Here is a 26,107-nt window from a genome sequence, read left to right as displayed (position 1 = left end):
ACTGATCTTGTAACAAAATATTTATTTATGTCATGTTTTCATTTTGATAAATTATCAAATCCTTTGAGATTTTATAAATTTTACTGATTTTATACAAACAATACATAAATAATTTCCATTTTATATGTCAGAATTATTCAAAATGTCTGATCTCTCAATTTACCAGTAAAGCTACATTTATAGAATCACCTACGGTCACCAGGTGCCAGTTGTGACCGAAAGATCAAGATCCCGGATGCAGGTGGCTGAAAATAATTTCCTCTGCTGTCTATCCTATAAAGAAAGTATTAGAAGCCCAGTCACACGTAAAGGTCTCAATGAAGAACCACTGCTTTTCTATATTGAAAGGAGCCAGTTGAGGTGGCTCTGGCATCAGGGCCAGATGTCCCCTGGATGTCTCCCTAGAAAGGTGCGCTGGGCATGTCCCACGGGCATGACAACTAAGGACACACCGAAGAGACTGTCTCTTCGATGGGTTTGGCACGCCTTTGGGTCTTTCAGTGGTTTGGGACAAAAAGTAGAAGGTTGCAGGTTCTCCCCTTCTTATTTTCTACGTTTGCTTCCATTTAATCATTTAATAGGAACAATAGAATGTATTTTAAGAAGAGGGCATACAGGAGTCAAATACAGTTATTAATAATCTCAATGCTGCCTTTGTCCCAATTAAGGAGCCGCAGATGAAACTGTCTGGTTTCTATGAAGGAGCCTCTGTGGTTGGCTTCCGCAAGGAGCGCACTTGCTTCTTCTCATTCTCTCTAATAGATCAAAAACAATTCATATCCCTTATGTGACTCTGCGCATAGGCTGACACAAATCTGAAAGTGGAAGCTGTTTCCATATTTTCCATGTCTGTTGGGGTGATCATAACCCAGATAACGTTAACAACATCTTTGTTTTTAGCTCATAAGAACAACTAAAATCAGGACTTGTCATCTATCCATTACGTGCACTGCTCATCCTCAGTGAGGTCACAGAGGTGCTGGAGCCCATCCCAGCTATCTTTGGGCAATTGGCGGGGAAACCCTGAACTGGTTGCCAGGCAGTTACAGGGCCCACACGGTCACAAGATTCACTCGCTCATTCACACCTAGGTAAAATCTGGATTGGCCAATTAACCTAAAATGCATGTTTTTTTAATGTGGGATGAAACCGCAGTAAACCCATGCAAGCATGGGGAGAACATGCAATCTCTGCACAGCAAGGCTGGTAGCTGGATTTGAACCTATGACCTGTGGACTATGCCGTATGCACCCAGGACTTGTCTATTACATTATGTTTTAATTTTTTTCAAAAATAGTAGAACACTGACCATTACGAAGTTGTTTGGAAAGCTTAAACAAAACAAAAAAAATGTCACTTAGTATCGACTGTAAGTTGTAAATTTAATTTAGCTAGAAAAGCTCTGTTTGTTTCTTTTGTCCTGTTTTTTTTCCCAAGCAAAGAAAGAGGATTTGGTTTCCAAGCGACATGAAGGCAACGAGCGACATGACTGCACAAACTGCACGAGCCACCCCTGAGGGCTGGCTTTTCTTCTTGCCCGCTAATATCCTGTGAAATCCAGCAAACTTCATTTGAAGGAGAAGAGCTGAACCTGAACTAAGCCGATTGAACTAATAAATGTATTTTCCATTTAACGCTTTCATTTTTCCCAAAGCCTGTTTACAACCGACGAATGATCTGCCTCTAAGTCAGCCCCCGGGCCAAATCTGCTTACAGTTGCTAAATCTATTATCTGTGCTCCACCTTATGGTGAGTGGCTGCATCCGTCTCGCAGAATAATATTGAACCAAACTGATGCTTGTTACTTCCTCAAAATGTAAAAATTAGGATGGAACTAACTAGTTTTGGAAAGTCCAACAATTGTAATTTGCATCCTTAATGTGAGAACTAAAACATTGAAGTATTCTGAATTAGTTGTTACTAGGTAGGTTAGCTGATCTCATTAGTACATTTCAAGGATGGTGGAACATTTGAGATTCATTTGATCAAAAAAAAAAAAAAACTCAAAAAACAGCCTGTACTTTAAAGTCTTTTGTGAAATCAGAGGGCGATTGTCGTGTATTTGTGCAGTCATGTGCCTAATCCGCTTAATTCCTCAATTTTCCATTGCCTTTTAAAAAAATATATATATTTTAATTTCATCCTGGAGGGGGGGTTACCTCATGTGCAGTGCCTTCTCAAGGTTTCTTCATTTTCCTCATGTTGAGGTTTTTGAGTTTTTCCTTGCCCTCGTGTAGGTTTTGAATCAGGGGATGGTGTAATAATAGTCTGTGGTTTGCATTAATTTGTGTTCTGTGCTGCCCTTTGAGACTCTAAAGGCTATAAAATTAAACATGGGTTGACTTGACTCAAATTGACTTCACTTCATCCATCCATCCATTATCTGCATCGCTTATCCTCTGTTTCGTTGCGTTGGTGCTGAAGCCCATTACAGCCATCTTCAGGCAATAGGTAGGGGACACCCTGAACTGTTTGCCAGCCAGTCGCAGGGCACAAAAAGACAGACAAGTCACTTGCTCATTCACACCTAGGGACAATTTAAAACGGTGAATTAACCCGACATGCATGTTTTTGGAATGTGGGAGATAACACGTGCAAGCACAGGAGAACACGCAAACCCCACACAGGAGAGCTGGTAGCTGGATTTGCACCCATGACCTCAGAACTGTGCTGCGGATGCGCTAACCACTCATCTGCCGCTTACTTCACTTCAAAACATTTTTTTTTGAACTAGTTAAAGATAAGCTTGAAGAAAATACAAGTATGGCACCAGTCAAGAACTACGCTTCACTCTTGTTATTCTTCCCCTTGACTGCAACCACCTTTCCTCCAATTTTGTCCTTTTCCTAGTCCCACGGCACTCTTTTCAGGAATATATGTTCCACAACAAAGCACAATATAAACACATCTAATTGGCTCGTTCTCCCCAGATTGCTTCCAACTGGTCTGTAATGCCGAGGGGGCGTGGCTAAGAAGAAACATGCGCCCTTGGAAACATATTCTTGAAAAGGGGCTTTACACTATGCTTTGCAGAGGAGTTCGATTCTCTCACCTTTATTGTTAGTGTGCGTTGCTGGAGTATAGCATACAATTGGTAGGAAGGAGGGGGTACAGGGTAATATTGTGGTGATGGAAAAGTAAACGGATTGAGCCTTAGTGTTTAAGCTTAGTAAATGAGCATCACAACGAGGATATTTGGCAGATCAACGTAGAAAGTGCCGCATCAGCTCACAAGAAAAAAACATGCCCTAAGTCTGTCCCATAATAAACTCAGCATTTCCTTGCACCTGGGTCGGTCCTTGTGGACACGTCACCTTTAAATTGGACATCCCTGAATTTTGATTAGAAGTTGAGAAGACAGCAAGTTTTTCAATCAGGCAAGAATGTCCATAAAACCCTAACATTATCACCCCAATTGCTTCCTGAGTTGCATTAAACTCAAAGTGTTTTATCTATTAGCGCCTTTATCATCCCTAGTGGCAAACTCGCCCTTCGAAATCCGTTTGTGACAAATGTGGCTGCACTTTTACACGTACTAAAGCATCGTCCAGCCTTGTTAACACAAGCGGCTACTCAACTATGTTTTGGAGAAGGGTACTTACACTTGCTTGGATTATGATTTGTTTATTTCCTTCCACCGTTTTCTCCTTTGTTGCCGTAGCAAGGACATGTTGATCAAGTTCAATTTGCTTGAACTCCTTATCGTTACTGTAATTTTTTTGACTCTTCAGCCGTCCTTGTGTATATAGTATTACATTGGTGCTAAAATGTTTTCTTTCTCCTCAGTTTGACTTTTTGAACGTGTCGGCAAGATTTGGAACAAACATGCTTTGCAGAAAAACACACACACAAAAAAGACATTTTGGTCAAAATCTATTCACGATAGATGAATAAAGTTTCTCCATGCTCATTTCCTCAATACATTGCTCAAAGGTGAGCCCTGACACTTTGGCTCTAACAGATTAAAATTCTTCCATTTTAAGACGTATCCAGAGATTTAAGTTAGAGAATTGAATCCTCGTTTTACAATGCCAACGGTGTTCTTGGGGAGTACCATATTTTCCGCACCCCCAAAATAGTTTTTTGTCATATATTTTCCATACATAAGGCACACCCGACTATAAAGCGATACAGTAGGAACATCAACAAAACAGTAGGATAGTTCACTCAAACTTGTTAACCCCTTAACATTCCGACAGCTTGCAAAGAAGCAAATACGTGTCTTTGACACATACAAGCGCGGTGTCTGTATGATGTCCCCAATCACTGAAACGCGTCATTCCACATATCATTAGGAAGGTTAAACTCTGAGGATTCAAGAAATGCCAACCATTTCTTAGCTTCCATTTTAGTTTTCACTGGCAAATGTGTGGACAACAAAGTAAGAATTTAATTGCGCAGGGAAACGTGGTTATTTACTGTGCATATGACAATAAACACTTTGAAAATAATTGAATGTAAAAATAGACTCATCACAGAGACATCCAGATCAGTCTGAAACAAGATGGGAAAATATAAAGCCGGGCTAGCTCACTAGCTGTCTGTTTAGCCCCTGTTTACAAATACAGACTTGTAAAAAATGTTTTCTCCAGGCCATAGAGCAACCTAACAGTGATTCACATATTTTTCGGCCAATTGCAGGCTTTGTTTTCCCCTGCTTTAGCCTATGCAAGCCTGTAAATGCTAAAAAGGACCCGCCTCCTTTACCTACAAATAACTTTAGCCAATAGTGACTGATTCAAATGAGGATTGACACATTGGTTAGGAAATGAAAGGACGGTATATAGATCCCTGCATACACCGCGGACTACTTTGCCAACAGGGGAAAATCTAGGGGGCGGCAACTTAATTGCGAGACCTTGCGACTCAATATTGATCCATTTATAAGTCAAGTCAAGTCAAGTCAAATTTATTTATATAGCCCTTAATCACAAAAATGTCTCAAAGGACTGCACAGGATTACAGTTACAAAATTACACAATTACCTGATCTTAAACCAGCATAAGGTGTACTGTATTATAAAGCGCAAGGTCAGCTTTAAAAAGAAAAGGCTTTTGGGTGCACCTTATAGTGCAAAAATTACGGTACATGTTTTTCCTGTGACGATTTTGAGTTTGCGTGTTATAAATTCTTTGTTGGTGATTGGAAGGAGTGGAGAGGTGATGTGAAAGGATAGTGGGGTTGTGGACGCGTTCTTAAGGATGGGCTGGGCACCCGTATGATGTGGCAGGGGTAAACCAGTGAAAGCTGTCTGGCCCTGCTGTGTGTTGTGTCACCTTAACCCGAGTGACATGGACGCTTTCTTGTGTCCCATTTCATCTGGAGGGACGAAAGCATGATTAACTTAGGTGCCGAGGTGCCTAACTTGTTTGGGTGTTTGGGCAATTGGGTTGGCCATGGCCCAAAAATATTTGTATTTTTGTATTTTAGTTATTTGTATTTTTTTCCCCTTTTATTTTCTTTGTTATTGTATGTGTTTGTCTTGCTGTCGGTCACCCCTCTTGAGGGATATGACCAAGGTAGACAGATAGATAGAGTGCTATACATTCTGGACTGCAGTCATGTGAACCAGTATAAGGTTCGGAACAGCTCTCAGGTTTTTAGCTGGGCGAGCCCTAAAAATGGTCGGTTTAAGATGAGGGCCAAAAGGTGTAGGAAGGGTCTGTACCAGCATTTGCTCCCCACATCTATTAGATCTCACTATAATCTCCAAAGCGCTAATCCTTCTGGCCGATTAGGAAGCTTCCATCCTTCCATATCGCTAGCGTCGCTCAGCAGCAACTCAATGATAGCACTCGGCACTGGCACTCACTCTAGGTTTATAGAAGAAATTCATTTCTATCGCAGCTGCAGAAATGTTCACATCTGGTAAAATGATAAAACACAGACTCTTGTCTCACAACCAACACCAGCTATCTGCCTGCATGTGTTTGTTTGCCCAGACTGTTTGATTAAGAGGCCGATGCTCTCGACTGAAAACGCTACTTTCTGCCCGTCTCTTTCAATTGAAAGCACAAATAAATGTATTCTGTATATGATAGGCTGGCAATGGCAATTTCCATTCCTCTTTTAAATTTGATATGATGCAGAAAATATGTACCCTGTACACTCGTTATGACTTTTGTACATTTTATTCTTCACTGTTTTTACTCCCAATGTAGGACCTTTTTTATCTGACGTGAAAATGTGTTCTTATCAAGTAGAATGCAACCGCATTGTCCCAAAAACATATATATTACTCAAGTATTGGATACTACCTCATACTGAGATAATCTGTAACCAAGAGCATTACGCTCACACCGTTCTGATATAAGAAGATGCATTTCACAAATCAAACAACAAATGGCTTGTAAATAAGACAAAAAACGCGCTTACATTTTGTATGTGAAAATAAATTATTCTGCCACCACAAACCCTTTGCCCGTATTTTTCGATATGCCTCAAAGTTACTCTTCTTCTTGATGTGAGCTTTTGCTCAAAGTCACCTTTTTCTGCTACAGATAGCTTAGGAATATAAATAACTACAAACAATCTTCCTGAAAAAAGAGAATATTTTCTTTCTTCTTTTAGTCTTGGTGCTTACACTTTCTAGGACTTCAAATCATCCCTTGAAGAACATTAAAAAAAACGCAAAGTATTGCAAAGTCGTTTTAAAGGATTGGCCATGAATGAGTAACATTCAATTTAAAAACAAGTAGTGGATATAGTTAAACAGCAAAGTTAATGATATTTGACTGACTGTCACTAAATTGTGTGCAGGAAGAATATTTGGCTTTGTTGTGTTTGTGTGAGTGCTCGTGTTACAGAAAGACTGCATGTAGGGTTTGGAAAACAGATGGGATGTCAGGGATTGTGATTTCCATCTTTTGCCTCCACTTGTTTCATGCTCAACTCGCCACAGTGAAAGCAAACAGTCCAGGATAATTAGCAGCAAGTTCACATCTGTCTCAGCCCTTACATTTGGCAACACTGCTTTATTTCCATAACGCACACAGTTACTTGTGAGTAGTCATTTGGTCAAGGGCTACCGGCGGCATTTGTGAATTGTTCACAATATTTTTTCCCGAAATTGTCCAGTCAGGTGTCCACATTTGCACCGTCAGCATTATTTTGCCTACTGGCGGCTTGATAGTCTGGGTCAAAGCCAGACGGGTTTGCTTAGGTACCGGCAACAAAGAAAAAATGGTAATCTAGTGTGAATGCCGCCTCAGCACTATGCCCCTGGATCTAAGTCAGGACTTTTGCATGCTGGCCCTGGCGCTCTTAGAACTGCAGGAGAAACGGGATCAGCGTTTGTGAAGAGAGATGTGTGGCTAAAGCTCTCTCAGCCACCGCCGCAGTCTGCAGTTTCTTTTATTGTTTGTTTATGCTTGCCTGGTGTTTATTGCTGAATTCTCTTTGGAAAGGTTGCCCTCCAACTCGCCTATCATGTCCTATCTGAGCACCCTCCCCACGTTACTGATTGCAGATTTAGGAAAAAGAAAGTGAGACAGGCATACTAAGACATCAACAAAACGTTTTGTGCTTGGCCCCAAATCCTTCTATCTTCCCTCGCCGAGCTTTCTCCTTCTCCAAGTGTTCTGCGGAAATTCAGGCTGCCTCCACGGGGCAATTCTGCTGTTCCTCTTCATCATGAGCAATTATGCAAAGCCTTTTTGTTGCTGCAAATAAATACAAACAGGGTTTTAAAGTAAAATGTGAATGCAAGCCACATAACAAATGTGAACGCTGAGGCCGTGAGCGAAGTGGCAGTCTGACTCAGCACCACGTTTAATTGCTCTTTACCTGGGCCAAAGCCTAATGGAAGGCTTGGAAGCAAGCCCAGACAAACAATGTTCCGCTTGGCATTGACCGACAGAAAATCTTGGGCCTGACTGGTACTGGCTTGTTTATGCTACAATGAAACGTTACAAGCGTCTGCAGGTGGTGGCGCAAATACTCCACTTTGACCAAGCATTTAATTTCAGCTGATCGTCTTTTGGGCTTCGATTCCAGACATGTTTAATCTTCATCTTTGATTCTACCATCTTTGATCTGAGAGTGCCAGTAATCTTCTGTTATCTTGCTTGCCAAACAGCATTATATTACTTTGCTAATTTTGTTTGGTCTTGCAGTTCCATTTGCGTTTTTGACCTCACCTTTGGTTCTACGATGCCATTCATCTCTGTTCCTACACTTTCAGTCGTAACTATCCTTGGGTCTACAGTGCCAGTCATTTTTATTCCAACAGTACCAGACTTAAAAAATATGTCATCTTGAGTGATGCAGTAGTCTTTGGCAACGCAGTTGCATTTGTTATATTTGACTACAGTGGCATTCCTCTCTTACCCAACAGTAGCAATAATGCTACTTTAGACCCTTTCTTATGTCCTTCTATACTTGTTTCCCACCACAAGAATGTGTTTCAATACTATATCTTTCTATACGATCCTTCAAGTGCCACTCAACTTTGGTTCTTTGGGACATATTATTTTCCATAAGTGATATGATTCCAATACCAGTGAAGGACAATTCATTTAATTAAGATAGCAGACTAGCAATGCCAATTGCATTTAGCGCGAAAAGGCACCAGTGGCTTCTTAATTGAAAGTGTGTGTGTTAGCATAGTATAGTGTAAGTTTCACTTCTTCTGCTTTGCCAGTTATTAATTGAATTAGAACGTTCTCTATATGCTTTTCAAACATTGCTGCCTGCCTGATTAGAATTCTAGCAAGTGGTGGTGACAGATATCAAACAGAGTCAGCATTCCAGTCTTTCATTTAGAGTCTGTCCTATTGATTTGTCCCATTAAGTCTTGATTGAAATTACAGGGAAGGCGGCTGCTATAAAATACTTGATAGCCCTGCGCCCATCAATTACAACGACTAGAGATTGTGGAGGGAAAAGGCTGCCTGTGAGAGGACTGATAATTCCTATGCTATAAAATGACAGTATTTTTTCTAAGAGGAATGGGAGCTTTATTCTGCAATGTCCAATGCATAATCACAATCGATGAGAAAAAGAAGGACCTTTAATGGAAGTAGTACAAACACAATTCATGATATATTGCTGCAGATTGAACTCACAGAAAAATAATCGAGTCCACAGTTCCAATTCTGTTGTCTGTGGCTCTACTAGGTACACAACATAATGGGAGAAGTCGCTGGCACTCAGTTAATTTCCAATGGAGGAGGTGTAACGAAGCGAAAATCACCAAGCCTCCTCCAGCACTGTGACAGGCAACATCTATGCATATAATGCAAATCTAGGAGGATGGAAAATGTTCAACTTCCATCACTGTCGCCAGTGCCTACAACCAATCACGAAAGGTTTCATTGATGAGCCAATGTATGAAGAGCATACTTGGGTGTGCTCCACAACAAGTAATGCATGTATTTCCCTGGGGAAAAGAGTGGAGTCTGTGTGGTGCAACAAGGGTTGCTGACTAGTTAAAATGTTATATTTTGGGATTTTGGTGTTGTTTTGTAAAGCAGAAAAAGTGAAGTACCAGGATCACCACTAAATGACATAGTCTCACAGGTCAGAGAAGGGTGTTTTGGGGCAAGTCTCACAAGAACTCACATGATTTAATGAGACTTGTTCAATAAATCACTCTTAATGTCAACAAGTAAATGGTGTCGTGTGAGACTGACATTTACCATCTATTTTGCAGGTGAAATGTTTATACTGGTAAAACACTTACTGTGAGGATGATAATATGTGAAACTATGTTTGTAAAGGTTGTCTGTGATGTCTGTAAAGTTTACTAAAAGTGAAATAGTACGAGTGAGTCGTCCGTTAGCATAAGCAACAGAGTGAGGTATGCTACGTTATGCGGGGCTGGGTTAAGAGTGTACTGTGATGTTAATATGTATATTTGGTTACCATATAACACAAAGTGAGTTGTTTTGGAAGGTACAGTTATGGTGTTTTGGTTAAATGATTCTTGAAAAGTACCAATTGATGGCAATGTTATTTTGTATTTATATGTTAAAAGGGAACTAACGTGATTTAATGAGACGTGTTCAATAAATCACTCTTAATATGAACAAGTAAATGGTGTCGTGTGAGACTGACATTTACCATCTATTTTGCAGGTTAGGTAAAAGAACAACAAACCCAAAAGAAAAAAAAACACAAATATATAAAACAAATCTGTAACACCAGCTGGAGCTAGACCATCCACCTGTGTCCCGTTACATCTGCAGGTAACAAACATGTGACACAAATATACGCACCTTGTCGGTTTGGTTTCTCAACTTGCAGACTGGGACCAATGCTGCGGTTCTAATTGAGTTTGACCTAAGCTCTATGCTGCTTTTATGAATCAGTTGAAGAGATATTCAGTCCAGACGTGCGCTTGACAGGACGGAAGCGATAGGTTTTATAAGTACACCTCCTGCCAGATGGTGCTCGCACAACCGTGATCATTTGGCATTTTTTTCACAAAAGGTCTCTGGGGCAAAAAACAAATGAAGAAATGGTTTAAAACAAATTTACCAACACCAATACTTGGATGTGAAATGGGTGCCCTGAGTAGTGTAGACCTTCCAATTGCATTAAACACATAAAGGACATTCTATGTAGATAAGATCACAACAAAAAATTGGAATTTTTAACCCTGTGCCATACGTATAATAACAGATACAGCAACTGTGAATACTCAATTTTGGTGCTGTATTATCATGTTATGTTTTTAGTAGGGGTTAAAGGATCAGTTAAAATGTTGATATTATCAATACTAACCACTTAATGTTCATGCCGTTGGGATGTTGGTAAAAAAAAAGTTGTGTCTTCACAATGTCATCAGTCCCTGCAATACGTCATGGCACATAGAATTGAAAAGCTTAAACTCTTTGGGTCCAAGATATGAGGACCATTTCAAAACATACTTATCATAAAAACATCACGATCAGTGTAAAACAAGATACTCCAAAACTTTAAAGTCAGCATAGCTCACCTATAATGTCTCTTTAGAGTCAGCTCGTGATATGATTCCCAGCAAATAAGATAAAGTCCAATGAATCAAACCGTACAAAATTTTGACTCTAAAACACACTACAATGCTGACAGATTTTAAAGAAAAAAAGTGCCTGAAAGCAATTTTGCAGTGTTTTACGATCCTTATTTCATATGTATAGTTGGCACAATCACACCCCTTTAAAAAAGCAGCCAATGAATTCCCAACCTAAATATGTACACATTTATAGTGTGTATTCAAATCAGATCCGAAGGTGAACTTGGGCAAAGCCAAAAGTGATTCGTTTTTTGCATCGTTATTACATGCAAGTGTGTACAATCATGGATTCACTTCTAGAAAGAGAAGTCATACATTTACGACTCTTTCACAATGTCTAAACAATGGCTTCAAAATGCACAAATGGAAAGTTTTAAGGTCTGTAAATTGGTCGTCTCCAAATGGCCACTTTTGGAAACGCCTAGACCTACCATTATAAATATGTGTAAAATGCAGTGTTTTGTTTTTCAGATTGTGATACAATTTGACAAGGCACCAGGTCAGGCTTCAAGCTATTGTCCCACCTGTTTTTCAGCCAGGATGTCCCTGCTAAACTCATCTGCAGGGATTGAATTGTGAAAAGAAAAGAAAAGAATCAGCCAAGAATAAAAACCTATTTCCAACTCAGATTACGCAATGTTAGTAGCACTTGCAGTGATTATTTCAGTTTATGACAAAACGTTACATTTCAAAGGTAACGCAAAAACATCCATATTGCCAAAATGGTTCAACAACAGCATTCAATTTACTTTGGGTATATCTTGGATTGGGCTTTTAGGCACAATTTACAGAAACGATGAGGGGCTGAGCAAGTTCTTGGATCTGATTGACATTATTGCCCTGGGATCAATACTTTGCTAATTTCCCCAAAACACCATTGTTTTTCATACATAGTGCAGTCCTTCTGTCTCTCCCCCAGTGCCAGTGGCCACTATAGGTTTATTCCCGACAAATACACCTTTTGCACCTCTCCCTACCTCGCCTGCTGGTGCATCCTGTCTGCAAAACAGAGCAGACCTAAGCAGCCTCCCTTCCCAGAAGCTAAAAATGACAGAAGCAAATATAAGCACGCTGCAAACTTTTTTTCAACTCATGCAAAATAAAATACCAGGTGTAGTATGTAATTTCAAGTGTGGCAACACCACAATTGTACATTAACACACAAAACTGTAACCCAATTTGTTAACATGTTACTGTTCCTGAACAAAAACCTTGGAAATCCATTGTGACCAAGGCGATGGAGCCAATGGGTGACAATTGACAGTTTATTTGCATTACTCACTTTATTTTCAAAATATTGTTCAATTGAAAGTACAGTATTTAAGTTTCAAATATGGTATTGTTATACAATATTTGTGTTTTCAATTACATTTATGCTCATGGTTTGACTCTCTTGGCTTACGTTCTAAAACAGTTGCAATATAAATGCTTTTTATATTTGAACTTTTAATGAAACAATGTACCATGTTTAGTGCACATACGTTTTTTGTAATTATAAACTAACTCGAGCGAGGCAGTATTCAATTATTAAATGATCATGGCATATCCAAGCAAAAAGTATCGGATCAATATTGATCAATACTCCGATAAATTTACTTGGCTTGGGTCGAGAGGAAATACCCAGTATTATCCTAACCCCAGTTTTTACTGCATGGCAAAAACCTTGATTTTTATCAATAGTATGTACAGGGTTGGGTAGGGTTACTTTAACTGGATTACTTTCCATTACTTTTGCATTACTCCAATACCAAATATGCTAATAAAAGACAAAATAAACTAAATATGAATACAATTATGACTCCCAACACATGGTAAGCTTTCTCTCCTGGCTTTGATCTCTTTGATCTCCGGCAAGATAACATAAACATAAAATGCAACAGAAACAAAATGAAAATAAATCCAAACAGCTTGCCAACATCATTTTCGCCGTTCCATGTATTCTGTTACTCCCCAAGCCTGCACACAATTTAGTATTTTTTTTCATATTTAGTTTATTTTGTCTTTTATTAGCATATTTGGTATTGGAGTAATCCAAAAGTAATTGAAAGTAATCCAGTTAAAGTAACCCTACCTACCCCTGAGTATGGATAATTATTATAGTTTCTCATTCCACGCAGCTACTGTCCACAATTACTCATGAAGGTAACCACAAACCGGTGCAGCCCCAATTTTTTCATTTTTTTCAAAAGTTAAGGCTATCGCCAAAATCATTTACATAAAAAAAAACGTTTGATTAGATACAAAATAGATGTAATACGTTTTGAATTGAGCAGGAAGAAATGGATTGCCCTCTACCCAGTAATAAGCAATGTGAGCTATAATTACAGATTTGGGTCAGCATTGCACAGCCGGCTTTCTGTATTCCCCTCAAGGTAGTTGCAGCTACCCTTAATTCTTAGCAGGGAGAAAAAAAAAAACAGTGATCAACATAATCTTGAGCAGTCGGCAGGAAAAAACAAAAAGTGCATTTGTTGCTCAAGGCTTCGTTCGCTTCCCATCATGCAATTATTATTAATGTATGCCTTATGGTTAATCCGAAGCAAAGCGTCCTTTATTCGGTGGACCCTTTTTCCCCATTCAATTTTTGCCCCTGTTTTCATTCGTTCTTTGGCCTCAAGTAAAAGGAGGAGGTCAAGGTCTGGAAAACCGTTCCTCCTCGGGCTATAATTAGTGCTGCGTACAATGCGGCGGTCGGTACAAGAAAAAAAAAAAAAACTGCAACTTCCCCATGAGGGGGAGTGATGCCAGACGAATATTAGCTGTTATTAAAAAAGAAATCAATAAACACACGGTTATCCGATGTTAAATGGGCATTGCCACATGCCCATCCCAATTAGGAAGGAAATAACAAACTGGAGCTGGTCTTCTTCAAAATCTGATTATGTATGAACTGGGGGGAAAGTGGGAAAGATGGAGGATGGAGGATATGGCGCAGAGCACCCCTCGTCTTCAATAATTCTTCTCTGTGGAGATTGAAGACGCACGCAAGTAATTCTACTTGATGGAACAAGGGGCTCCTTTTGGAAGCAATTGGAAACGGAACCAAAGTCGCTTACAGGGAAGTTAATCCCCGTTAATGGGTTTGTTTAAATTCAATAAAATGGAGAATATGCACGAAAAACGATTAATGAATGCTTCAGCTAGTAATCATCTTCTGCAGAAATATGCATATGCATATTCATATCCACTCCCACCTTCAACCGCCATCCCATTTCGGCGTTACACCAGCCTCGTCAGATTTTTGTCCCTGTAGCCTATAGTAGTGTGTGTGTATGCGTGTGTGTGTGTGCATATACACATATATATACATTATATATATATATATATATATATATATATATATATATATATATATATATATATATATATATATATATATATATATATATATATATATATATATATATATATATATATAATCCGCAAAGTAGCGGCGCACCTTCCAAAAAAAAATTATTATTATTATTTAGACCCTGTCAAGAGCTTTGTGTATCTGGGGTCCATGATGACACACAATGGGGACCTAAAACCAGAGATTCTCCGCAGAAGAGCCCTGGCAGCATCTGCTCTGCAGTCTCTCTGGAAACCACTCTGGCGGCACCAGACCATCGCACGCAAGACGAAGCTCCGCATTTACAACCTCGCCGTACTCTCTATCCTGCTTTATGGCTCAGAAACATGGCCCCTGAACGACACCCTGGCCACAAGAATCGACGGTTTTGATAGCAGGGCTCTCAGAACCATCGAGAACATCAGGTGGCCCCAACGAGTCTCCAATAAAGAGCACAGAGCCCGCACGTGCCAGCCCCGAGCATCTTCCTTGGTCGCACAACGCCGCACCCGCTGGTTTGGCCATGTCCTTCGTCTACCACCAGACCATCCGACACGAGCCATTCTCCAGTTTGACCCAAAGGCAGCAGGCTGGAGACGACCACGAGGGAAACCCCGCACTCGATGGCTCGACGTCGTTGCGGGCGACCTCCAACAACACGCAGTTGCTGTAGAGGATGCAGAACAGCTGGCACAAGACCGCCAGCATTGGAAAAACCTGGTTCATCTGGTCGGCTCAACGCACAGGGACGGGACCCCCCGACCTTCGCTGGAGCAATAATCAATCAATCAATCAATCATTTAGACCCGGGTAATGGAGAACAAAACCACCCGAGAAGAGTGAAAATCTGCGAAGTAGCGACGACCCTTCATCTCATTATCTGCACCACTTATCCTTATTAGGGTCACGGGGGGGCTGGAGCCCATTCCAGCCATCTCCGGGCAGTGGGCAGGGGACACCCTGAACTGATTGCCAGCCAATCACAGCTGCAAATCACATTAGTTCTCGCAGCTAGCGAGACACACGAGCCGAGTGATCCACCGCTAAGAGTCGTACAGCTGGGCGATTTTACGTCCGCCCGGGACGATCGGAGACAAATTCACGACAGGGTTTTTATTTACGCCGCACCGCGGGCGCCGTTCGGTCGCTCCCGCGAGCGAGCCCCTAACCCGCGGCGCGGGTACTTTCGGGCGCGATACGCACGACAACGACACAGTTACGGGGGTCCCGCGCACGTCCGCCGCCTGTCGTCGCGCCGCGCTACTGGGGTCGTCGGACGAGCGGGCTCCCCCCAGTTACGGGGGTAGCCCGATCACGCCCGCCGCCTTTTCTCGTGTCGCACCGTGTGACACAGCGTCCGCCGAACTCGCTCCGTCGCGCAGCCCGGGAGTGACCTCCGCCGACTCCCCCCTCCTCCCCTCTTATTGTTGCCCTCAAAAAACTCAAAATATAGCCATTAGTAGCTAAACCGCTGGTAGGAAAAGGAGTATACCCTCAAGTAGAAGTTCCTGAAGTTCAATATTTTGTGTGGCCACCATGTTTTTGCAGAAAAAACTTTCATCATCCTGGCCATGGATTTCACCAGAGCCGCACAAATTGCGTCTGGAATGCGCTTCCTCTCCTCCATGACCACCTGACTAAGCTGGAGGATATTCTACATCTTGTGCTTCTCCACCTCCCGCTTGAGCATTCCCCAAATGTGGTTTAGTGGATTTAGATCTGGAGACATACTTGGCCAGTCCATCCTCTTTACCCTTTGCCCCTTTAGAAAAGCCTTGGTCATCTTAAAGGTGAGTTAAGGGTCATTGTCAGGCTGGAACATTGCCCTGTGAACCAGTTTCTGGAGGAAGGCGATCGCTCTCTGCTCCAGTATTTCAGAGTACATGCTAGAGTTTATGTTTCCCTGAAATGCAACTACTCAATTCCAGTTTCACTCATGCAGCCTCAAACCATGACATTCCCAACACCATGCTTAACAAACCTGTTTATTCTTGTCACTTGGTTGCTGCCACACATGCTTCATACCATCTGAGCCAAATAAATGAATATTTGTCTCATCAGACCAGAGGATATATTCCCAGTAATCCATTGCCTTTGTTTATATACATTTTTATTATTGTGTCAAAGTGATGTTTCTTGAAACATTATAGTGAAATCTCTGCGGAAATGTGATGAGTGAACTCACTTTTGTGGCATAATGCATTTTGTCTTAATTTTCTTTAGTTGTTTCCTCATTTAAATTCACAATTCTTGGATTTCCTTTTTCAACGTTATATTGTGAGTATTAATAATATAATGAGTGCTGAGCTCCTGCAGATGTAGAGTGAGGCATGCAATTATCTTGCCTCCTGGCAGAGGGCGATAGTGCAACATGGGGTTTCAGATTAAACCCCAAACAATATAATTAGTGATCGAACTAGCAAGTTAACAACAAGTCAAACATCCCGTTTTTCTAGTTTCATGCACCTAAAGGAGGGTTACCTATAACTTGTAGCTTTTGTTTAAAAGGAGCATCACATAGACTTTATTTAAAACTTAAGGCAATACAATGTTTTTTTTTCTATGCTACAGTTTATACATTGCCTCCTTGCCCTGCCTATCAATTCATGAATATGGAGTTTCATCTATCTGTAAATGTGACTATTCCTCACCAGATCCTAAAGTTACTGCATGTCACTGGTTTACAAGTATTCATACATTATTTTTTTAACACATGTTTGGGCCTGTAGAAAGGTGCTTTCTTTGTTTTCAATGTTTTGATCATTTTTCTTTTATTGTTTAAAAATGTGGGCATTACTTCATGGAATTTACCCATCATGTTTTTAATGAACCCCTGAAACAATAGGGATTACTCTCTCTTCTCTGTCTATTTATCTATAGAAATGTAATATATTATAGTTTGGTAGACCACTAACAACCACAATATTGCAATTTTCTTCATAACAAGTTGTGTACACGGCAATAGTGAGCAGCGGTGCCTCCAGTAAGCAAGCCAAGCATTTTTTCAGTGTTCCTGTATCAAGGGAAATCTCTCCTGCGCTGTCAATTCAAACACAACCCGTTCCTTCTAGATCAGCACTTCCATTGGCCTTTATCATTATTCCCATGCATCATATTTACAAAAATAACACTCAAACAACACGGTGGCTCCAATGAGTATCTATTTTCACAATGTGCGAGGGTTGCACTTTCACTTTTTCATTTTAACCGAGGGCCATTTCGCACAAGTGGCTGCAAAACAGAGCACGGTCGTTTATGGATTTTTACATGCCTTTAAATCTCTGAAATCAAATGTGGTCTTCTATCCTTAGAAATTACACAACATTAATTATTAATGGGCTACTAGTTTTCTGAATCACAATTCAAAGTTTGTACAGGTGTTTGAAATCTTTGAAAATTCTTGACTTTACTGTTGTGTTACCAATGATTGGAAGGTGCTCAAATTTTAAAGTGCAGTGGAACCTCGGTTTTCGAACGCCTCTCATTTCGAAGAAATCGGTTCTCGACCAAAAATTTCGAGAAATCCTTGCTTCGCTTTTTGTTCAAAAAAATCGGAGCTCGAACGCCGGTACGCTAGAGGCGATGCTGAGCGGCGTACGGGTGTAGATTGCCCCCACCCCTTGTGAAGAACTGTTGTCACGTGAGCGCGCACTCCTTTTTGCTTTCGTTATTAATATTGGTGAACGGAGTGTTTTAGCCCCTAATTATGCCTCCGAAGAAGGTTGGTGCAAGCAGCAAAGTTGCTACAGGTGAAAAAAGAAGAGTAATGCGTACAACTATTGCATTTAAGAAAGAAATAATAGCAAAATATGAAGAAGATGTGCGAGTTTCCCTTCTTTCGAGGGAATAGAGCATGGCTTCTGCAGACCACCACAAAGGTAAGAAATCCTATTCATAAATATTTTCTTTATCCTTTAACCGCTCACCGCTTGTTTTGGAGACTCGGGTGCTAAATGACGTGTAAACGACCTGATTTTTTTTATTTTTACACATTCATGTTAGAGTAATCTTTCGTACGGAAGATTACGCTAACGCGAACGTACGATTAGCCTGGGTTAGCTTCATGTTTACGTTCTTGGTAAACATTTAGGGTGTTGGAACGGATTAAAACGATTTTACATTACTATTTAGTGCGAAAAACGATTTTCCGTGATCGACCAAATTGGTTTTCGAACAGGGTTCTGGAACGGATTATGGTCGAGAACCGAGGTTCCACTGTACATGTAAATGTTTTCCATGTTTACACAGGTCTGCTTAAATATGACAGCGGCACTGCCCTCTGTTGTCTTTTCATTGCCATTGCATTTCTTCCCTTGTGATTAATGGCAGCAGGCATTGGTTTGAATGGCATTGTCCTATGAAGTGTCATCACCTCCATGGGCCACTCCCAAGAGGACAGATGCATGCTACACCTAAACTGGGTAATATGAAATGTGTATTCATGTGAGGATCACATATTAATTATGGACATTCATTATGGGCCATGCAAGAAGTAAATGTGGTGTTCCATGGTTTTAATCTGAAATGGGAAGAACTTCCTGCACCTAAAAATGTAAACTACATAGTCCCATCATTTTGCCCCCTTCCCTTCCTGATTTCTGTGTTGGTTGCATATTACCACCCACTCAATGTTTCACATCATCAAACCCATTTAAAATCACACAAAAGCTACCCAAGAAAATACAAAATGTAGTTTTGAAATGTTGATTCCATTTATCATGGGACATCAATAAATATCAAAACATATCCTGCCCTATGTGAAATTGTAATTGCTTCCCCTTTTTTGAATCACAACTTAACTGTGATGAGCCGCAGTTTAGGGAAAACTGCGTTCAATTCCACCGGCCACACCCAAAAAGGATTGCCACAACCTATTTAAAGGCAAAAACACTTACATTGAATCTGCTAGACAAAGTGAAGTAGGCTACAAAATATCAAGAACACAATTGACTTGCAATAATCCAAACAAATTCCAGAAGAAATTAGAAAAAAAAAATCCATCAGTTACAAAGCCGTTTCCAATGCTATAGGGCTCCAGTGAACCACTGTCAGAGCCATTACCCACAAATGGAGAAAAATGGGAACAGTGGTAAAGCTGCCGAGGAGTGGTCGTCCAACTAAGATTGCTTCAAGATTGCGACGATGGCTCATCCGGGATGTTGCAAAAGAACTTTACAAACGTCCAAGGAAAGGCAGGTCCTGCTGGTCTCAGTTATGGTTGAGGTTCATGACTTAACTGTGAGAAAGACACAGGTAATAAAATGGCATCCATGGGAGAGTTCCCAGGCGAAAACCAATACTGTCAATAAAACACAAAGAGTCATCTCATATTTTCCAAAAAGCATTTATATTATCCTCAAGACGTTTGGAGAAACATTCTGTGGACTGATAAGTCATAATTTGGACTTTTTGGAAGGTGTGCAGCCTAACCGTTACGCCTGGTGTAAAAATGTCACAGCATTTGACAAAAAGGACATGATGCTAAAAGTAAAGCATGGTGGTGGTAGTGATGGTCTGGGGCTGCTTGTCTGTCTCAGAACCAGGACAATGTGCTTTGGTTGATAAAATGATTAATTGTGGAGAACGTCCTGCCATCAGTTTGTGCCCCCAACTCAAGCGCTTTTGGATCATGCAGCAGGACAACATTTCGAAACACAAAAGCAAGTCAATTTCTGCATAGCCCAAAAAAAAAAATCTAAATTAGGGTTCTGAGGTGGCCAAGTCAAAGTCCAGCTTTAAATCCAATTGGGATGCCGTGGTGGGACCCCAAACGGGCAGTTCATGCTAGATTTGAAACAATTTAGCAAAGAAGAGTGGGCCGATATTCCTCCAAGGTGTTGTGAAAGACTCACTAATCATTCTAAATGTTTGATTTCTGTTATTGCTGCCAAAGGTGGCCAAACTCGCTATTAGGTTCAGGGGTGATTTCTTTTCTCACAAAGGGATGGGTTTTGATTTTTGTGCCTTAATACATAGAATCAACATTTATAAACTGCATTTTGTATTTCCTTGGGTTTTCTCTGTATGATATTAAAATTGGTTTCGTGATAGTGAAACCTTTATGAGTAATAATCATGCAAAAAAAAAGAAACTTGAAAAGGGGGAAATAAGTTTCCACACTACTGTATATCGAGAGATTTGTCTCTAAAATATTGTCCCACAAATGTTCAGATACACAAATAATTTTGCGTTTTAATCAACATCTAAAAATCATGTCTTGATGAATCCACACGCAAGAATATAAATTGCATATGAAAATCACTAATCTATTTGTGGATCTGCAAACTACTTGATTCACACTGGATTTTGTCTTTTAATGGTAGTGGAGACATTGAAAAATTGACTTTGGAATTATTTAACAAGTGCTTAAATCTGGCCATAAAAAAATGTGTTCAAACCATGACAATTAAACTGCGATTGTATATAATAAGATTGATAAAATCTATGTGGAAACTTTCCACAGAACAAAATCTGGTCTATTTTTATAGCTCTCACAGCGCTTAAATTTTTCGCTTCTGCTCTTATTCCGCGTACATATTCCAGACAAAAGCTACTTCACAGAAACATCGAAATGGTTTGGAATAGAGGGGCTGTTTGCAAAGAACATTATCTATGCTTGAAAATCCTTTTACGTCTCAAGTGGGAGATGGAAGTCACAGCCGTGCTGTCCTAAGATTCAGAACCAAATGTGCAGGAAGGTACAACGGAGAATAAAAATACAAATCCGTTGGGTGGGTGAGAAAAAACGCAGCCTTTCTTATCCATATGTATACCGTCGTATGCGACGAAGGAAAATATATGCCTCCGTGCACTGGGAGAGCTCTTGGAAATGTAAATATAAGCACAACCAAGTAGAAGTCACCAAATCCAGAGAAAAATAAATCCCAGCCCTTTAGCTTGTTCATGCCTGGATTTAAGTTAATGACTCAATTAATTAGTTCTGATTACTCCTCTGCAAATAATACCGTAAGTTGTGTGGCACTGTCCAGATGGACTCTTACACCATGGATGAAAAAACACCGTCTATGACTGGTCAAGTTTCAAATGAAGCATCCCTGGAACAGGAATTCTTAACTTTTACAAATGTTAATCTTCAGTTTCGCTTCATTGATTGACTGTTACACATTGATAATGTCCATTTTCTTCAGTCATCATGCTGTTGTCAAAGAAGGGTGATTAATAAGAAATAGCCTATCGATCTATCTACCCTGGTCATATCCCTTGAGAGGGGTGACCGACAGCAAGACAAACAAACAAACAAAGAAAATAAAAAAAGGGAAAAAGTAGCAAAAGACACAGACAACATTTTGTGGACCATGGCCAACCCAAATGCCCAAACACCCAAACAAGTTAGGCACCTCGGCACCTAAGTTGGTCATGCTTTCGTCCCTCCAGTTGAAACGGGACACAAGAAAGCGGCCGTGTCACTCAGGTCAGGGTGACACAACACACTCTTCTGTTCAACACTAGGGCCCGGCAGATTTCCCTGGTTTACCCCTGCCAAATCATACATGTGACCTGCCCATCCCTTAGAACGCGTTTAAACATCCCACTATCCTGTTACACCACCTTTCCACTCATTCCAACACCAACAGGAGCTCTAGCTTTCACTATATTTAGACCTCTTTCCCGCAGTGCACTCATAACACCATTCATCCATGTCAATCGCTGCCTTTCTCTTGGCCTCCTTCCATTTACTCCTGCTCTGTAGATCCTCTTCAACATTCGCTCCTCATCCAACCTCTCCATGTGTCCAAACCAACCGAATACTCTTTTATGCACACGCTTGCTCAGTTCCACTACTACTCCAGTTCTGTCACTCACAATTGCATTTCTTCTTCTATCCATCCAGTTTTGTCACTCCTAACATACTCCTCAAATATTTAATCTCAAAAACATTTAATTTCCTTCTCAAATCTGCAGTCAGGCTCCAAGAAATAGCTTAAGAATTGAAATTGGGTGCCCCACGTCCCTAACACCTTACTTACAAATACTATAACACATTCCATTATTACAACACCACCAAAATATAAAAAGGCATTGTTCTAACCACCTTTCTGTTTTTGTCTTTGATTTGAGGCAGATGTTGAAGTTACTGTCTGATTGAAGATCAAAACCTGGTCAGTAAGCAAACACACCTTTTGAAAGAGTGCTGAGCGGTTATCGATTTGAAAAAAATCTTCATGGATTTGCCATCCCAGTTTTTCTACTGATTCGTATAAATGATAGGTATTCAAAGAAAAAAAAAACATATTTGGAACTTCGGATTTAGGTTGAATTCACATTTTGTGAAATGTTCTATGTTCTCAGAGAAAAAGTCAAACATGTTTGCACAAAATTGACAAAGTTCAGTGGTTAAATGCACAATGTCATTAAGTTTTTTATTTTGTGACAGTCGCTAGTGGGATCGACCATTTTCAAATACACACTGCATTTTTTTCCAAACTAGAAAAAGGTCATCACTTAATTTGATCCTTAGATGAACCCTTTGCCTTTTGTATCTGGCAAAAACAGCAGGTATGGAGATGGCTTTTTCAATTAAATCTACTTCTTTCTTCCTCGGCTGCACCATCATGTCCGCAGTTTGATGGATGGCTTAATTAGAGCGTCTCGCCCACATTCCAATCACCTTGTAGAAATGAGCCGGCTGTCATAGGCGCCAAGTGGATCGATCCCCCAAGTCGACCCCGCAGTCCAGTTTTGTCTTGCAGACGCACTGCCTGTGGAACAGAGCTTGTGGGGGACAATTTATAATCATGACAGAATGATGATGCATTCAAGTGCACTTTGCTTGCGCTCGACCGTTTGCAGTTTGAGCTTGCGGACCAAGTTGTTTGCACATTGACGTTTATAGCAGGCATTTGTAGTAAGAGCTCTTTAAAAGTATTCCCGAAGACCACATTTTTTTTAATTAGGCACAGAGTTTGTAGTGTTCTTTTCCGCGAATGCTCAAATATGTTACAAAGTGTTGCACAGGGGACTCGAAATATGTAGTGAAAAAGTTGACCGATTCGGCTAATTCCCTTTAGAGCTGTGATCACTTTTGGCCCTTTTTTCAGAACAACCAAAACTTTCAATATATGGCCATTTCTACCATAACTATGTCTTAAAAAAATGTAATATTAGTTAAACATGACAAAGGAAAAAAAAACATACTTTTTCAGGATTATAATGAAGATCAAGACTGGAACTGACGATGAACACATTTTTTTCTAACATAAAATGGAAGAATGAACTGTTTTATAGTGTTGCTCGTTCAGTGTCCATATATTTCACTGGATCTCTGGTGCTGATTCTTACCCTGAATCCTCTCCAGGACAGTAGAGTATGGTGTTCAGCAGTATCCATCCTCTAATATAGGCATGTATTAGTCTTAAAGGAAGCTTACTAATGGAAAGGTAGGTCCATTGAAATAATAACAATAATAAGACCCGTTTACTAATAATAAAAACTTACAAAAATATGCAGATAGAAACTCAAAATGCACAATATAATAATGACGGATGCAAGACCCACCAATTCATTGCCACTTCGACAATAAAAACTAATAAAGTAATGTTCTAAGTATTCAAATTTTTCTATTGGTTACAGATAACAAAATTTACTTCACAAAAACATGATTTACTCTGGTTGAGTTCGATCTGCTCCAGAAAAACGTGTTCCTACATCCAACCCTCCACGACCAATACTGAGAGCTTATCCATTGTGGGAACTTGCTGTCACCTTGTGGGTATATTTTAGAACTACTTTGATATAATTTTATCAAAATCAAGGGTTTTATCCAAAGCCGACATTCTCTTCTTTCAGCAACCCTTTCAAATTTCTCTTTTAGTCCAATGTTCACTGAATTATGTTTATATAGGACTTGTCAAATGGGGGCGCCGGCACCGCCATGGTAACAAAAAGCTAGGCATCTACTAAAAAATTTAGATTTTGAATTTAATTTGTGTGTCCCTTTAGGAAAATTTGCCTCCACTTACTGCCGAGGGAAAACAACATGCATTCAATTACAAAAACAGCATTGTCCACATAAACTACAAAAAAAACTTTTTTTAAAACACTCGTGAATCTCTTTGACTAATTAACATCATGCTGACTGGCTTGCTAGGGTGCTTGTGTTCCTCTGATGATGTCACAGCTAAGGATGTCAAAGACGAAGACATGCTGTCATGAAAATGCATTAACTCGGAAAACACTTGGAATATATATATATATATATATATATATATATATATATATATATATATATATATATATATATATATATATATATATATATATATATATATATATATATATATATATATATATATTGTCATGATATGTATGTATAAACCTCGGTGCAGAAGTGCGCGTTATAGCAAAGTGCAGTAAATGAAATGGCACGTATAAAAAAATCATATTCTGCAAGTTACAAGCTGCAAATAGTGAAATATTTGGCAGAAAAGCAGAAAGAAAGTTTGTAAAGCTTTTAAGCTATTGGCAATGAGCGGAAATTACGTCTGATGTGAGGGACGTCGAGGTGGAAGGAGGAAGCTGTGCATCGAGGATGAACATACATTTAGTGTTTGTTATTTGGAGTTAAGCTCATGGTTTGGTAAGCATGTTGTATGTATTTGAACTATATAACTGGTGCCGATGTACACTGCAGCGGCGGGGTGTGTTACGCGAGTTTTTTTACCTTCGAAAAAAATTTCCCAAGTACAGAAGAAAAGCAGTCATCTAGAAGAAGGAAGCCTAACAGGGGCGGCAGTAGCTCAGGAGGTAGAGCGATCGTTTTAGGATTAAGGGATCCCAGTTCGAATCCCGGCTTGTCGGTGTTACATGTCGAAGTGTCCTTGGGTAAGACATTGAACCCCCAATTACCCCCAATAAGCAGGTTAGCGACTTACATGGCTGCACAGATCACGGCCGCTATTGGGAAATGTGAAGCACTCTGTAAAGCGCTTTGGGAAGTCATTGACTTGAAAAGCGCTATAGAAATGCAGATCATTTCATTTCATTTCAAATAATTACATTAGTAAAAGTTAGTGCATGGTTTGCTCATCCTCCCAGCAAGGCCCGACTTAATGATTGACCCTTTACCTCTAGTAAAGAGAGGAAGAAGAAAAGAGAGAGAGATTATATAAAAACAATGTACTATTTTCTTGCATTTAACATGTTTTAAAATATGGGAACAACTTAAAATTCTTCAAACGGTCAGCTCCATGGGTTTGGTTTTAGGTTCTGCAACACAGAAGGCACTCCTGCTGACATCCCTAGCTGTCCAGCAGGCTTCTTGGGAGATGACACCTTAGCAGATGTTGGCCATTCTGCAACGACGGGAAGTGTTTGGTGACATGATGAGCGATACAGTGACCGCTGCACTCTGTCCTTTTTCATCACGCTTCGCCTTCCCAGCACATGCTTGCCTGGGGCCTCCGCCAATCTACTATGTATTTCTGAGGCAGGAACTGGCAACGTTGTGGAGTAAAAATCATGTTCACCCTCTCCACCAGCCAAGAGGTTAAGGAAAGCACCAAATCTCTGGGTTTACCTAGCTTACACTATGACAGCAAAATTAAACAATTGATCAATCGGATTTATTCCACCTTTGCGTGGCTGGCCAGTGACCAGTGAAAACCGGATGGGGCTGCAACTGAGCCGAGCGCAGAGTGAAAAGGGTGTTAGGGGCAGCTGGTGCTCAGTGCAGTGTTTGGCTTGGCTGCAATCGTTGGTCACTCATCCAGAAGCCCTGCAGCCATGACGGACAGGCTGACTTATATTTTTTCCCTGGTACA

General features: G+C 40.3%; 1 long non-coding RNA gene across 1 annotated transcript; it reads left to right on the top strand.

The window, feature by feature from the left end:
* The first annotated feature begins 18,572 nt into the window (after nucleotides 1-18,572).
* Nucleotides 18,573-25,901, top strand: LOC148356548 (uncharacterized). Its single transcript, XR_015852043.1, has 3 exons — nucleotides 18,573-18,748; nucleotides 22,411-22,447; nucleotides 25,551-25,901. It is a non-coding gene; the product is annotated as an uncharacterized LOC148356548 (long non-coding RNA).
* The last annotated feature ends 206 nt before the right edge of the window (nucleotides 25,902-26,107 follow it).

Source organism: Urocampus carinirostris, chromosome 11, assembly GCF_059441175.1.
Source record: "Urocampus carinirostris isolate Australia breed hairy pipefish chromosome 11, RoL_Ucar_1.0, whole genome shotgun sequence".
In the NCBI taxonomy this organism is placed as follows: Eukaryota; Metazoa; Chordata; class Actinopteri; order Syngnathiformes; family Syngnathidae; genus Urocampus; species Urocampus carinirostris.
Note: the sequence above shows the minus strand (reverse complement) of the source record. Positions and strands in the feature narration are given on the sequence as shown.